The following is a 15,779-nucleotide window of genomic DNA, read 5'->3' on the forward strand; positions in this document are numbered from 1 at the left end:
TTGTATTGCTATGTGTCAATCTCACTTGAAGACACTAATCCCACTTTGAGTTAGTGGAATTTGAGTGTCAAATTCTTATTAAATTAAATTTGCATGATTTAATGATTTGACCTATAAATAAAAGAGTTTTATAATGTTTAATTTTCTTGGCAAAGTGGACTTTTATGAGATTTTTTAAGAAAAATCTCAACCTAATTCTCTCTTAGCTACTTACCCTTATCCAATCCAAAATGGTCACTCACTGGATCCCACATTCCCAGTCTATAATTGAAGAACAGTCAGGAATACTCTCGTGATGGTCTACGAACCGTTTGTAAGGAGATTGGAGCGAATTTGGAGAAGAATTAAGATTACAAAGGTTATATATTCTCCATCCCTTTGTTTTAATTTAATTTCATGATCATTCTTTTGAATTAACATAATTAGAGTACTTTAGATCCTTTATTTCTTCTGCCGCACATGTGTTCATTTCATCATTTACTAGATAAACCGACATCAACTAGCCACTTCTCGTTCCTTTAGTGTAGTCTACAAATAGTCATAGTTTTGAACGATGTTCCAATTTCTTAGGATTAGCCTTAAGCACGTGTACTGGATAACCCCAAATTTTGAAATGGCATAAACTACCTTTACGATCGTTCCATAATTCTAAAGGTGTTTAAAAAACACTCTTGGATGAAACACATTTCAAAATATAAGCTGCAGTCTGTACTGTATAATCCCAAAACGAGTCAGGTAAATGAGCATAACTCATCATAGATGGTCCATGTCCAACAAGGTTCTATTTCTTCTTTATGACATACCATTTTGTTGAGGTGTACCAGGTGCCAAGAGTTGGTACACAATTCCATGTTCTATCGAATAGTTTTGGAATCTCAAATCCATATACTCTCCGAATTGATCAGCTCAAAGTGTCTTAATTTTTTTACCTAATGTATTCTCAACTTCAGCCTTGTACTTCTTGAACTTTTCAAGAGCTAAACAAGGTAAACATACCCATACCTAGAATAATCATTTATCAAAGAGATGAAATATTCAAACTTTTCTCTTGCCTTAACATTCATAGGACCATTGAGGTATGGATGTACAAGTTCTAAGTGTTCTTTGGCTCTATGACCTTTTCCAGTAAAAGGTTTTTAGTCACTTTGCTTTCAAGGTATGACTCACATACTAGTAAAGATTTTTTTTTCCTAACTTGCTTAAAAGACCAATCTTAATCAATCTTTCGATCCTATTGAGATTTATGTGACCTAATCTTAGGTGCCAAAGTTGGATATTTTCTTTAGGAAATTTTTTTTTTATCTTTTATTTTGAGTTACTACAGTTCGAATATTTCAGCATTAAGATGGGTCTTATATGCTAACGATCTTAACACATAAAGATTTTTTTCTAAGTTTTCCAAACAAATAAAAGCACCATTCTTGTAAAGAAACACTTTATTTACATTGAAATTTATAGAATAGTTTAGTTCATGTAGACATTTTACAGAAATCATGTTCCTCTTTAAATCAGAAACAACATATACATTATCTAATAATAAATAGGATTTATGTAAAAGTACTTAGAGGCCTCTAGGTACTATAGTTGAGACAACTTGCCCAATTCTAACACGTATAGTCATCTAACCAGTCATGAGCTGCTGCCAAGAACTGATTCCCTAAAAAGAATAAAAATTATGATTAATGGTGCCTGAATCAATTATCCAGGCTAAATCATCATTCTCTACTATGCAAGTATCCAGTACTAATAAATCATATTTACCATATTTGGCTTTCTCTTTTTTGCCAAATACTTAGGACAATTCCTCTTCTAGTGTTCATCCTGGTTGCAATGGAAGTAGATTCCCTTGGCAACCTTCGCCTTTCTCCTCGTTTGGACCACAGTAGGGCTAGCTTTCCTCTAACCTCCCTTCTTCTTCTTCCACTTTTTGGTGTCAAAAGAAGAAGGTACAGACTCAATTCCAGAGATTGAACTCTTGTGGAACTTCTTTGTGGAAGTGGTAACATTTGTTTCTCCCTTCTGATCCTTCACTTTCATCAAGGATTGATAAGTCTGTAGATTATTAAGAAGGGTGGTCGAGTTGTAATCTAGCTTGTTCATAACAATGTTACTATGGAGTTGCAGGAAAGTCTCAGGCAGAGTCTCCAGAATGAAGCTAACTTGACTCACTTCATCGATGATAGACTCATTCATCTCAGACATGTTAAAGTGGACCATCATGTTCAGAACATGTCTCGAATAGATGCCCCTTCTTTCATATAGGCATTAAAGATGAATTTAAGAGCGTGGTGTTGGAGTTGGGTAGACGGTTGTTCAAACTTCTCCCTCAACAAATCCACGATCTATCTTGCGGGGACCATAGTTTCATGCTTCTTGGCCAAAACTTCAAACAAGTTGGCCAAGATGTACGCTCAGGTATTTTCATTTACTTTGACCCATCTTTCTTATGTATCCTGAATATTTTGAGATGATCCAGTAGTGGGTTTTTTAGGATATTTTTAAGAAGGACGAACCTCAGGTCACCAATAATTAGTACAGTGTTTATAGTGTTTTTCCAACTAGTATAATTCTCACTGTTTAGTTTGTTAGCACTTAACAAGTTCAATGCAGAACTAGTCATTTTGCAAATTGTTGAAACATAAGAATTATTTATATTAGTTATTAAAGCATTACCCATGTAAAACCAATCAATTTAGAAAAATTTTAATGTACCCTATGTGACATTAATTTTACAATAATTCTTCAGTGTGTCTGGATAAAAGCCACCATAGGGTGATCAGTTATCCATTTACTAAATTGAGACAATCTCAACTAATTATTACACCAGAATAACTCTTATTCCTATAATGATTAGTCACCACTTTCGGTCTAGAAATTGTTAATTTACTTGACAAATTAACAATTTCTTGTAACTATAACGCTTCATTTTAAACTCTATAGTTTTGCCCCAATGAGCCAAGCCTTAAAAAAAATTGATTGAGGTAAAAACTAAATAATTCCTATCTATTTATGGAGTTAATGTAAAATTTCCAACAAAATACCATCCGTACGGGGACACAAGCAAAGTGCCTCAAGGCCGAGCATGAAACTTTACACTGAACCAATGAAGGAGATCATGGAATGTGTTGACAGACATCCCTCTCCCACTTATTTTAAGCACCCTCTCCATTCACCTTGTTATTGACCTACACAAAATGCCATCCGTAGGGGAATATAAGCAAAAGGACCCTCAAGGCCATGTATAGTTTCTCACGGCATGAACAATATAGGGAGAAACATTAAAAGAAATTGAAGTATTATATACATCATTTTCCTTCCACTAAGTGTTTTAAAAATATGATTCATTTACTTAGAAAAATCTAGTTAATTAATTTTACTGAGTGTTAAATTTTCCCAATATAACTCTTATATTGGATAGTTTAATAATAACGATTCTTATTTATTAAACGCTTCAATAAACCTTAATCATTCATTGCATACTTATAATATATTTATTTAATTCACCTTCCAACTGGTCGGTTCCCATGTAGGAGTGTTCTGTTTCCGTTAGCTTAAATACCCCAGCCTAGACAGAACCTTCCTAAGATAAAGGTCCCTTATAGATAACTATATTATAAATTTAATCTTTTATTTACTCCAATAACCATTTAAAATTAATTTAACCTATATTTGCATGCAACTCTTAATTATAAATTTTAATTCTAATTTTATTAACTTATAACAATTATAAAGTTTAATGAGATAAGTAAAACCAATACATGCATCTAATGACATATTAAAAATATAACAATTATATGTTTCTAACGTGGTGTCATGCTTCATGCATCTTCATCTTTCATTACATTACATATAACATTTATATAATAGAGTAATGAAAACATACATAACATAAATCCCCCATCCAAACTATATATTATAACAACTATAATATAAATCATGCATGGACATGTTATAAATTCAATGAATTATATAATATAACAATTATATTTAATATGATGCATGGGCATGCTTAATAACATTTATATTAAAATGGTGCATGAAATAATTTTTATCCTACAATGGAAATTTTATACAATAGGGCATATACTAGGAAATATAACAAAAATAAAGTATACATCCTATGTATAATAAATATAAAAGCAATATTGGATCGAAGTTGACATCTTAAATGTTAATTAAATTAATATAATACTTATATCAATTTATTTAATGGAAAAAAATAAAAATAATTAATTATTACAAAATAATAATTAAATAAACGAAAAACTACTCGAAACTGCTTGCTAGGGGACTCGAACCATGACCTGTGAACGACCTCCTGATGCATGTGCAACACCTTCGAAGCGTAACGATGCTTTACACAAGCATTGTTACACTGCCTTTTTCCTTGTCGTAGCGTGGCCCTACACTGCATGCAATGTAGCTACGCTGGCTTTTCCCTTTCCAAATTGTAGCGTTATGTCGTATGCAACGTTGTGAGCATAGCAACGCTGATGCTAGCACAACTACGTAGGCCATTCAACCTTACAGCGTAACACACGGCATAATTACTCTAATGAAGATATAAACACAACTTCCCCACTCTGATATGTTGCATGTAAAAATGAGTGAGAAACGGGTTGAAGGGAGTTATCAAAATAACTCTTACCCCATTTTAATTTTCTAAAATTCAAATAATTGAATTTTAATTTGATATATATATATATATTAACCATTATATTAAAATATATGTTATATCACACATAAAATATAACCTATGATTTATATTATATCATATATAATATAACTCATAATTGATTATTCTCTCATTTAACTTATAGTATTAAAATGAATCACATTCATATTAATTTTAACCTATAATTTTTATATGAATCACATTCAAATATTTATTTCTCTTATTAAAACTTTACGTTATAATGTATCATATACATTATCTTATGGGAAATTAAATTATATGATAAATATATATTCAGAAACCAAAGCCACGACTTCAACTATTTTGTAATTGCAGATGTGGCAATGACATAGCAATCACATAACAATCACATAGAAATCAGATAGCAATCACATAACAATCACATAAAAATCAAATAACAATAGAATTTTAGTCGGAAGTTTTTTGACATGTTTGCAAAAAAGCAAAACCTAGGGACACACGCACAATTTTCATTTATTTTTTTTATTAAAGTTCCAATTGCCTCTTATCTTAATTATATCTTATATAATTTCTTTCTTTTAATTAATTTTAACAATTCAAATAATCCAAAATTAATTTGATGCTCATTAATTTTTATTGAGCTAACAAATGAACTTTATGAACCTATAGAATGAAACTCCAATGATACTTGATTAATTAATCGAACTCTTTAACTAAAATAATCAACTAAAGTAATCAACCTTCATTAACTGTTAGTCATTCCATTAAAGATCGACATCTACACTCTTCATACTATTGATATATTTATGTATCCATTGGATATAACTAATCGAATGTACGATGGCCCTTCACAAATTGATGGTAAATACAGTTGGGTCAAAATTATAGTTTTACCCTGTAGTTACATCTAACTTCATAAGTATCACTGACCTCTTTAATGAATAATTAGTTATAGTCTAACTATAATCAAACCCCTCTTGGGCCAATAGAAGGTGTGGCATCATATTGTTCAAGACCTGAAATCAGCCTGAAGTTTGCAATTTATCTACTTACCCTAATAATAGGGAAGTACTGAATTTCTTCTGGTGTAACTGTGTTCCCAGCTCCCCAATTAGAAAAATCCCAAAAATGGTAGGCATATTGAGTTGGCGAAACTAGTGACTCTTACCTATGCAGATCAAAGAACCGCCCTCCCTCGTAGGCAGGAGTTCACAATCCACTAAGGATTAAGATCAAGCCATCTATGGTCATCCTATTGAAATGTAGGTTTCTTCTAGCAACAATGTTCTAAAGTGAGTCTATTCATTTCACGGTCTGATATTATACAATCTCTTTATATATGATACCTCTACTCACATGTCTTAACACAAATGATTAAGATTAGATGATTTGTAGTACTTTACAATAATTATAAAAATTACAAAGCAGACCATGTCCGTAGTGTGATCACGATAAGGTACCCAGTCCTATCCATCTATTACAGACCGTTCAGGTTATTACTTAAATATGATCCGCCTGTATGTCTCCATATACGTGTTTAAGTTACATCTAATGACCTTGGATTTTAGTTTATTGGTTTTGAGTTAATGAAACTAAAAGTCAAATAAAATACAACTTATTTTGTTAGATAGATAATGTGTTTGTATAATATAATTTACAAATTACAAGACCTTGAGATTTAGGGCATCAACCTCAACACCTAAATAGTAGATCGGAGAGATGTCCGTTTGAAAAATAAAGACCGTGGTTTTGTGCCCTAATTGCAATGATAGAATCAAAGGGAAGGGAAAAGGAAAAATTAAAAATCACATACAAATTAAAACAGAGAGAAAAATAACCTGTGGAGATAGAGAGTGAGGTAGAGAAGAAAGACTAAAAGAAATAGTGTTAGCTCTAAAAAAGAGCTATTATTCCTAGCTTAATTTGAACTCGTTAGTGGATTTTATGTGTTTATGTCTCTATTTTGTAAGTAACGAGCAACGAATAGGTAGAATCAGGGATTTGAAGCTGATCGGGACTAATTTGAATTGATTTGGTGTAGATTTGAAGTATCCAAGCTTCAAAGGACGTGAAATAACGAAAATACCCCCAGTATTAGCGTCACAATGCCTCGCAACCTTCAAGCCCAACGCTATAAGACAGTATCATAACATTGCAACACTTGTTTAGAGCGTTGCGACGCTATGACATTTGACGGAGGGAGGAGAAGCGTGCGCACGAGTGAGTGTTACAACGCTGACCATTGCATTGCAATGCTGCCTTGAGTTTTTCTATAAATATCTTCTTTTCCTAGGTCAAAAACATGCTGAATTGTATTGAAGAAGGTCGTAAAAACACCGAAACTCTTCATGGAGGCCAAGGGAGGCTTTGATTTCTCTTTTTGCTCTATGTTTTCAGTATCGTAGGTTAGATTTACTTTTCTGGATTATGGATTTGTATTGGATTGTATCCATTGGTTTGTCTATGAATCAATGAGGTAATTTTTTTTAGTTCTTGGACTAAGTGTTCTTTGTAATTTAATCAATGAGGTATTTTTTGTTAGTTCTTGGACTAAGTGTTCTTTGTAATTTAATGAGTTATATGTTCAATTTTGTGCTTCAATTAAGAATTCTGTTTTTCTTTAATCTCCCCTAATTTAGATTTTCTTTTATGTATTGGATTGACAACCCTATCGTAATTGCATGTCTTTGCTAGTTAAATTCAGGCTCGCATGTATCTTGTAATCATCCATGCTTTGAATTTACCCATGTAGCACAGATCAGATGAGCACGCTTAGGTGTATAGGCTGACCTTGAATTGTTGCATTGTACATTAGTCTATATTTAAAGAATACATTTATTATTTGAACATAGCTTTCCTGACAATTAGTCAACATAGTCGAATACTTGATTTTCATGCACGTGTTTCTAGTTTTTTATGGTTGCCAAGGACCCAATTGCATCTAGGAGCATGTAGGCTAGATAGAGCACGGTCTTTCCAGCCTTAACTGCGGATTAGGATGCTTGATTTGGTTTGGATTAATTGATTTTCAGCCTTTGTAAAGATTGATTAGTTCTTATCAAATTAAGTAGCTATGCATGCGTAATTCAAATATTAATTATTTAGTATATAACAATGACTTAATTTACATCGAATGGCCACTTGATCTGAGAACTAAACGAGTCCCATATCATTCCATATATCCCATGCAATTTACTTTTTTTGCATCTTCCTAAATCAAAACCAAAATTCCATTTTTACTATGTTTCCAGCAGTCAAATCTAACACGAAACAAATTAATTATTCGCTTTCCTGTAATTCGACCCTGCACTTACCACTATTGCTACGTTTCTGTAATGATAGGAATGGTTCGGTAATTTACAAATTTTTTTTTAACTAGACTCTAGGCTTATCAACAATGTAGGCTTTCAGGGCTCTGGCAATGAGAGAGAGAGAGAGAGAAACTTACATGCAACAGTGGGTGGCCATTAGGCGTTGGAAAAGGCAGTGCCACGAGCGGAACTCAGAAGAGATGGAGGGAGAGAAGATCGAGAGAGGTAGAGAGATGGAGGAAGAGGAGATTGAGAAGAGATGGAGGGAGAGGAGATCGATTGACAATTCGATAGAGATGGAGAGATGAAGGAACAGGAGGCGGACTGAGATGAGAGATCATCAAAGTTCAACTAAGAGACCTATATTTATATTATATATATATATATATATATATTAAAAACAATTTTGTTCAGTTTCATAAGCAGTTTTTGAAATTGAAACCAAATCGAACTCTTTTTACATTGATTTTGGAATTTCATCGAACCACATCCAACCACATTTTTTGGTTTTTATCGTTATTTTGGTTCAGTTCGGTTCGATTTTGAAAATTGGTTTGTTTTATGCGGTTTCATTGTCCACCCCTAGTAATTGGACTGTTTTTTATCACGTTTACTTGAATCTATCACATTTATTGTTACTGTTTAGAGTTGAACGGTAATGATAATGATAACAGTAAATTTGACAGATTCATATGTCTCATATTGTAATAATAAGAATAATGGTAACGGTAACGATATTGGCTTGCGGATCCTACATAATTTTGAATAGCAATTAGATTATCACCCTTCGCGTCTTAATTGGATTTCATTTTTCCATTACAAACTTTGAAGTGGGCACCACATTTTGTGACAATTATGGAACATAGGGAAACAATAACAATCTTAATCAAATAAGACCCACTTTCAAATTACAATTGATTTATTACATTTCCAGTGGGGTAAACATAGCCTAAAAGAATAGGATATGTTCCAATACGAATCACTTATTTTATTCCTTTAATATAATTTAGTATAGTCTAATATGGTTATTTGTTGGAAACCGATCATGTGGCTTCGAGGTAAATAGTACAAATTTTATGCCGGCTGAGCTTTGTTCATTTTTGAAGTGTAATAGCTTGAACTAATTCTAGTATCATTTAAAATGTTGTATGCTTTGATTTAAAGTAGTCGATTATGATAACAAATATTTGGACCAGACTTCTTCAGTTTAACTTAATTAATTGGGATTTACCTATGCCCTGCAACTTATTTTTATGTTTAGAAGGAACAATCAAACCATCAACTTTTCGGGATCACAAATGATGCCTTCTATTAAATAAATATGAAGTTCCATATGAAAATCAATTGGTATGAGAAGATTGGTAACCCTCGTTCTAATAATATATTTTTTTTAGATCGAATGTCCATTTGGACTGTTTCATGAGCTATGATACAATATTAGATAAAAACAATTCTATCTCAAAACTAATTAATAATGATAGAAGTAACGTATATGTATTTTATAAAACCGTGAAGTCTCTTCATCTTATTAATGTGGAATCTTCCACGACTTTATCTACTGTGATACGGTCAGATTGACAACATATGTGCTACAATTGCTAACCACATAAACATTTTACAATGCTAAATATGTTCCACAAGTGTGTTGGATTTTAGTGTTCCTTGGAGTTGGAATAGACTAAATTCAAGTGTGGCAAAGGTTATTCTGCCATATGCTTTGAGCTCAAGTTGGAGCTAGCAGTAAAACAATGGAAGGACAACCATAGCTTTTATGATCCTTTATTCCTTTGTTTCCCCCAAGCTACACCTATATATTATTCCAATAGATATTTAGGGTAACCTATTGCTCCTGAAAGTTTGGTCCTTTTATTTTCTGGGCATATATATTCTTTTATTCTTCTACTAAATTAAATGTTTATATTCTTGTCACTTTAGCTCATTTAAATGTTTATGGGAAGTTCTGATATCTGGAGAGTTCTGATCGAGTATGTTCAAACATTGAGATGATATACGATACATGGAAGGAAAATGACGGTGAGATACAAAACAAGTTCCGAAAATAGGCCCATAAACAATTAAAATATAGGATAATAGGTCTCCAAACATTGAGATGATATAGAATGTGGGGATATACCATCTCATGTTGGGCCCCCAAACATTCCCAAGAGTTTTTTAAATTCATATTATGAAGTATATCATTTTGGTTGATACTCTCATTTTTATTTTTCTATTATTTTTCATAAAATTATAGAATAAACTAAACAACAACATATTCATATAGCATGTTAATTTTATGAGTTTAAAGTTGTTAGTCCGAATTTCTAGAAAATAGTTTTTTTTTAAAAAAAAAAATCATTTTTATTTAAACACTTTTAATATACACTAATTAAAATATATTTGAAAATTTATTTTGAGTGGTTGTCAAACAATCAAATTTCTTCCCAAAATGATTTATTTTTTAAATTAAACACTTAAAAATATATTCCAAACACACTTTAAGTTTCATGTTTTTCTTCAAAATGTCAAATAATTAATTATTTCTTAAAAACAAAAGTTAAATCATAAGTATATATGCCTATATTTTGAGGTTTGTGTCTATTTGATTTTGGAATATTTTAAATATCTAATAGATCCATACCCTTTAAATTTTGTATCTACTAATATCCATAAACTTTAAAATTATCTAATAGGTATTCCTCAAGACATATTTGAAATATTTAAAAATTAATTTATCTATTAAATATAAATTGAAAATTTATATCTAATGTAATTCTTGTCCTTCAACTTTGTGTCCAGTAAATTCATGAATTTCAGAATAAATATCGAATAGGATAAGAGTCTATGACAAATAATATTTGAAAATTTTAATGATCTTTCGACAAAAAATTGAAAGTTCAAACATCTCTTAAACACAAACGCTTCAAAGAGGAGAAACAAAAACTCCCATAAGAGATTCTGATTCTCTCTCCATCCCCAATTGTTATGTGTCTTTTGTTATAAAACTAAATTTTGTGGTTTCAAAGGACACAAATCATTAAAATTCTCTAGCAAATGGCAAAAGATATTCTCAGCCTTTCCTGCCTATAAAAAGAGCACCCACAGCCTGGTCTTTGGCTCATACATTTAATTCTTTTCACCTTGCAAAATAGACTTTTGAGCTTCCTTTTTATTTTGTCAATGGCTTCCATGACTGCTCATGGACCAAGCACTTCATGGACTACAAAGCAAAACAAAGCCTTTGAGAAAGCTTTGGCTGTTTATGATAAAGACACACCTGAGAGATGGGTGAATGTTGCAAAAGCCATTGGTGGAAAAACTGAAGAAGAAGTGAAGAGGCATTATCAACTTCTTGTGGAGGATGTTAAGCATATTGAGTCTGGTGAAATTCCTTTTCCTTATCGAAGCTCTACTAGATCGAGTCCTTGACCGTAGATGAAATGCGAGGTAATATAATGTTGAATCACTACTGAACTTAAAATATTTTTCTTTTCGAAGATGAATTGAATCCGGAAGTTTAAGTTGATAGGTTACAATAAATTTACCATTTAATCAATACAATATTGATGAACAAAAAATGTAAAGTAATAGGAAATCGACACACAAATTTAAGTAGTTTACTAATAGTGTGTTAGTTACATCCATGGATAAAGGGATAACAGTTTTTAATTAGAGATAATAATTCAAATATCAGATTCAAGACATTCCAACATTTTTATATTTGTGGAGTTTTAATATAAATTTTTAGTAAGTTGAGCATATTGCATGGTAGGGATGCTAAGAAGGTGTCAATCTAGTTGAGATATTTCGATGTACCTACTGATCTACTTCGGTCCCCTCGTATCTTTCTCTGAAAGAAAAGTAGGTTGAGCATATTATTGCATATCCAAGCTCAAGATGACTGAGAAGAGGTAATATGTTTAGAAGTGATCGACTTTGGAATAATAAAGCCTAAGATTTCATTAAATTTAGGTTTGGGTTCAAAATTATTTTTCAAATGCTTAAAAAATGAAATATTTCATAATCACTTTTTGTATGATATTATGATTTGAAATCCTCTCTTTCTATTTCCTTCACCTAAAACATTCTCAATTTTGAGATGTAAAAAGTTAGAACTTAGTAGATGTGATTTAAACATTAAAATTTGTTCTTACGATTTGATAAAACCCTCCTAAATAGTAATTATATCAGACTCTTCATGAGAGTTTTATGGAGCGCTCTAATTTCTTCCTAATAAAAGGACCAGATTTGTCATTTAACTGAGATTATTCATGGGCTTGTAAACTAATGGGTTGCAAGTTTCGACAATAACTCATCCAATTGTGAACTTTTCAAAATAAAGCACAATTTTTTTTGTCTTGTGGTTTTTGAAATTAAAGCAGAAGTAAAAACCCTCAGAATTTGGCTCTTCAAATCCAACAAAAACTGCATTTTTTATATAGCGGAATAATATCATATCAAATCAAGCATCTTATTCTACATATATATTTATCATTAAAAATTCATTAAGTTTGACTTTAACATAATATTTCTCTTTTTCCTTTGTTTTTCTCAGGATGGAGAAACATGAAATTGGAATGAGCCAGCTCCTGCAGTGCTTGAAGAATAAATTTAAAATAAAAAAAGAAAGAACCATTTTGTTTTTTGCTTTTTTGTGTCCATTTTAAATGTAATTGAAATTTTTCAATGGAATATAATAAAATATTATTGCTTTTCTGTTTCGTTTTAGAACCATCCATCTTCAATTTTTTTTTTTCTCATTACTAATGTTATTTAACATGTGCTTGTCAGTTGCTATTCTTGTGTTAAAAGCTGTAGAGTTGTGATTTTTTTTTAAAAAAAAAAAGAAAAGAAAAAATCATTTGTGTGTAAGAGTGGACTATAAGTGATGTTTTTTACTAAATAGTCATAGATCAACCACGATAGTAGTAGATATCGAAATGAACATACATAGCTCAAGTCGTATAGTACTTGTATTGTGAATCTGGAAGTCACAGGTTTGATTTCCCAACCCCACCTATTGTAAAAAAAAAAAAAACACTCATACTAGTAGATAAGTATTCCAATTCCTATAGTAGATGTGTTAATATTATAGTCCAATTTTTTCAAATCAATAAATAAATTAATAAGTTTGGGGGAGAGATTTTTGTTGAAAATTTCAATTGCAGTTAGTGGTAAATGTCAAAGTGAGCCTAACTCAACACACATATGAATATGTTAATAACAAAGTGGTCTCTAGTTCGAATCTCCCTACCTCTTTTTTCTAAATGTGGTGTATTATCTTTTATGAATTGAAGGACTTCGAGTCATTAGTGACCTAGTGAGTCTTCGGTCTATATAAAACTTCTCCGACTTGAATGTTGCTAGATTAGGTAAGATGAAGCATACACACACAAATATATGGAGCTTTAGAGGATAAACGAGTTGATTGAATAATATTGCATAATATATATAACACCCCGAGTTTTACACGAGTTTAATTTATGAAAGCTTTGAGTTATTGGATTTTTATCATTTTCTTTTATTGGGTAATTGCAATTGATAGAATTTTTAGGAATAATAACCAAGTGTATAACATTGTTTTAAAAAATTGCTATTATAGCAAAGTCTATTAGTGATAGACTTCTATCGTTGATAGACTCTTACCACCGATATGGTCCATCACTGATAGAGTCTTACAAACAATATCATCTATTGCTGATAGACTATCTAAATTCTACCATATTTCTAACTTTTTTACGTTAGGTTATATCTAATACCTTAGGTCTGATTACTGTATTTGCAACTGCCTCTAATTTATTGCGATTCCATTTTTTTTTTTTTGGTTGTTGTGTAGGTATGAATGGAAGGAAAATATCAATTTTTGGATACGTTGGAAGTCGCGTGGGATGCTTTTCGGGTTGAAGTTGGGCTAAAGAGTCTAAATGGTGACAATCAGGTCCAAAATAATACTATATGTAACACAAGGATAAAATATTCAAATATAGCACAAAAATAGGTCCAAAAATTAGGAAAGACTAAAAAGCCCAATGATTTTCGCTCACTGGTATTTCGTGCGGCTATCAATGATAGTTTTTATCAGCGACTATCATTGGTAGCTTCTATCAATGGTTATCATTAATAGGGTCTTTCAATAGCTATCACTGATAGAATTTTATCGATTGAAATCAACTTTGAAATATTAACACTGAAGAATATCAATAACTATTATTGATAACCTTCTATAATTGGTTATCAATTTTGAAAGTAAATCATCAACTTTGAAAGATTAAGCTATATCAGGGATGAAAAACTATATCTACCTACGTTATGTCACTGATATCACCAATATCATTGTATTTTAAATGCTAAAATTTCAACATACAGATTTTCGTATTTTAAAAAGAGCTTTAGTGAATTCTTTTCTAACATCTAAAGACAAGAGTGATAGTCGGTGAATCCTTCAATTAATGGTAGAGTCCTTAAGTGGCTAATATAAAGTATCTCAATAGCTATCATCTAACAATTTCTATTATTATATATGTTATAATAGTAGAAGTTTATTAGTGATGAATACTAATAGATTGTATACTTTTAGACTTTTAGTTTAATATGGAGTATCTAATTACATTCTAGTTACAATCATCCCAACTAACTCTTCTATACCAATGTTTATTATTTACTCGACCCAAAATGTTACCGAACAAATATTTACTTATGAATAACATTAGTTGACAAAAGTTTAAGAGTCATAAACTTCTATCACTTATTAGAGTAGTTTATTATTGATAGATACTTATCACCCATAGACTATAACAATCTTAGTCCATCAATGATATTACATATGTTGATATCACTATTAGTGATAGAAATTAATTATTGATAGACTTCATACTTTTAAAGTCCTATAAAAAATAAAACAAACAAATAAATAAAATTCATGATATCGTTTGATATTGTTTTTGTATTTTTGGATAAACAGACTTATTTAATAATCATTCTTGTTTTTTATTTATAAATTAAAAAAATATATATAAGAAAAAAGCAAATATTGAGAAACTAATTAAAGTAGTTTCTTTCAATTTCGTTTCTATGTGGTATTTCTTTCAATTTCGTTTCTATGTGATATTACATATGTTTGATATCACTATTAGTGATAGAAATTGATTATTGATAGACTTCATACTTTTAAAGTCGTATAAAAAATAAAACAAACAAATAAATAAAAATCATGATATTGTTTCATATTGTTTCTGTATTTTTTTTATAAACAAACTTATTTAATAATCATTCTTGTTTCTTTCAATTTCGTTTCTATATGGTATTTATATTTAACATTTCATTTCAATTATAAAACTCGACAATAATTGATTCATTGGTATTGAGACACTTGTGAATATGATTCACTACTCTTCAAATCTTGGTTTTAAAACCCAACCTCATTGTTCTTTTTTTTTTTTTAATTACTTTTTAATTAAAAAAGAGTGAGGAATTGGAAAAGAGAGAAATTGAGGAGACATGGGAGAAGGTGCAAGTCCCTCCTCTCCAATCAATCTTTTTCCCTCTATTCTCTTTCACTTTATCATTTCCTTTAGCCTCTTGCTACAGTCAGTCGTTGTGCCACTACCACCCCTATCGATGTTCGTTGTTGGTTGTCGCTCTAGATGAGTGTCTAACTAGAGATGTCCAAAAAATTTATGGGACGGATCCCAAGATGGGGAATTTCCGAATACACGGGGAATGAGGGAGAGAGTGGAGAATTTTTTTTTTTCGTTTGCAATTCGAGGCCAAGGATGGGGAATACATTCCCCGACCCCTCCCCATGTTCCCATCAC

General features: G+C 31.1%; 1 pseudogene across 2 annotated transcripts; it reads left to right on the forward strand.

Annotated features, from left to right (window-relative positions):
• The first annotated feature begins 11,074 nt into the window (after positions 1 to 11,074).
• Positions 11,075 to 12,686, forward strand: LOC120077635 (transcription factor RADIALIS pseudogene; annotated as a pseudogene). Of its 2 annotated transcripts, none has more exons than XR_016529529.1 (2): positions 11,075 to 11,412; positions 11,738 to 11,877. The product of XR_016529529.1 is annotated as a transcription factor RADIALIS pseudogene, transcript variant X2 (transcript). The 2 variants fall into 2 exon arrangements; XR_016529528.1 differs by lacking the exon at positions 11,738 to 11,877 and adding an exon at positions 12,521 to 12,686 and having other exon boundaries at positions 11,078 to 11,412.
• Positions 12,687 to 15,779: the final 3,093 nt, after the last annotated feature.

This window comes from Benincasa hispida, chromosome 5 (genome assembly GCF_027475165.1).
Source record: "Benincasa hispida cultivar pf3 chromosome 5, pf3_genome.v1.1, whole genome shotgun sequence".
NCBI classification, from domain to species: Eukaryota; Viridiplantae; Streptophyta; class Magnoliopsida; order Cucurbitales; family Cucurbitaceae; genus Benincasa; species Benincasa hispida.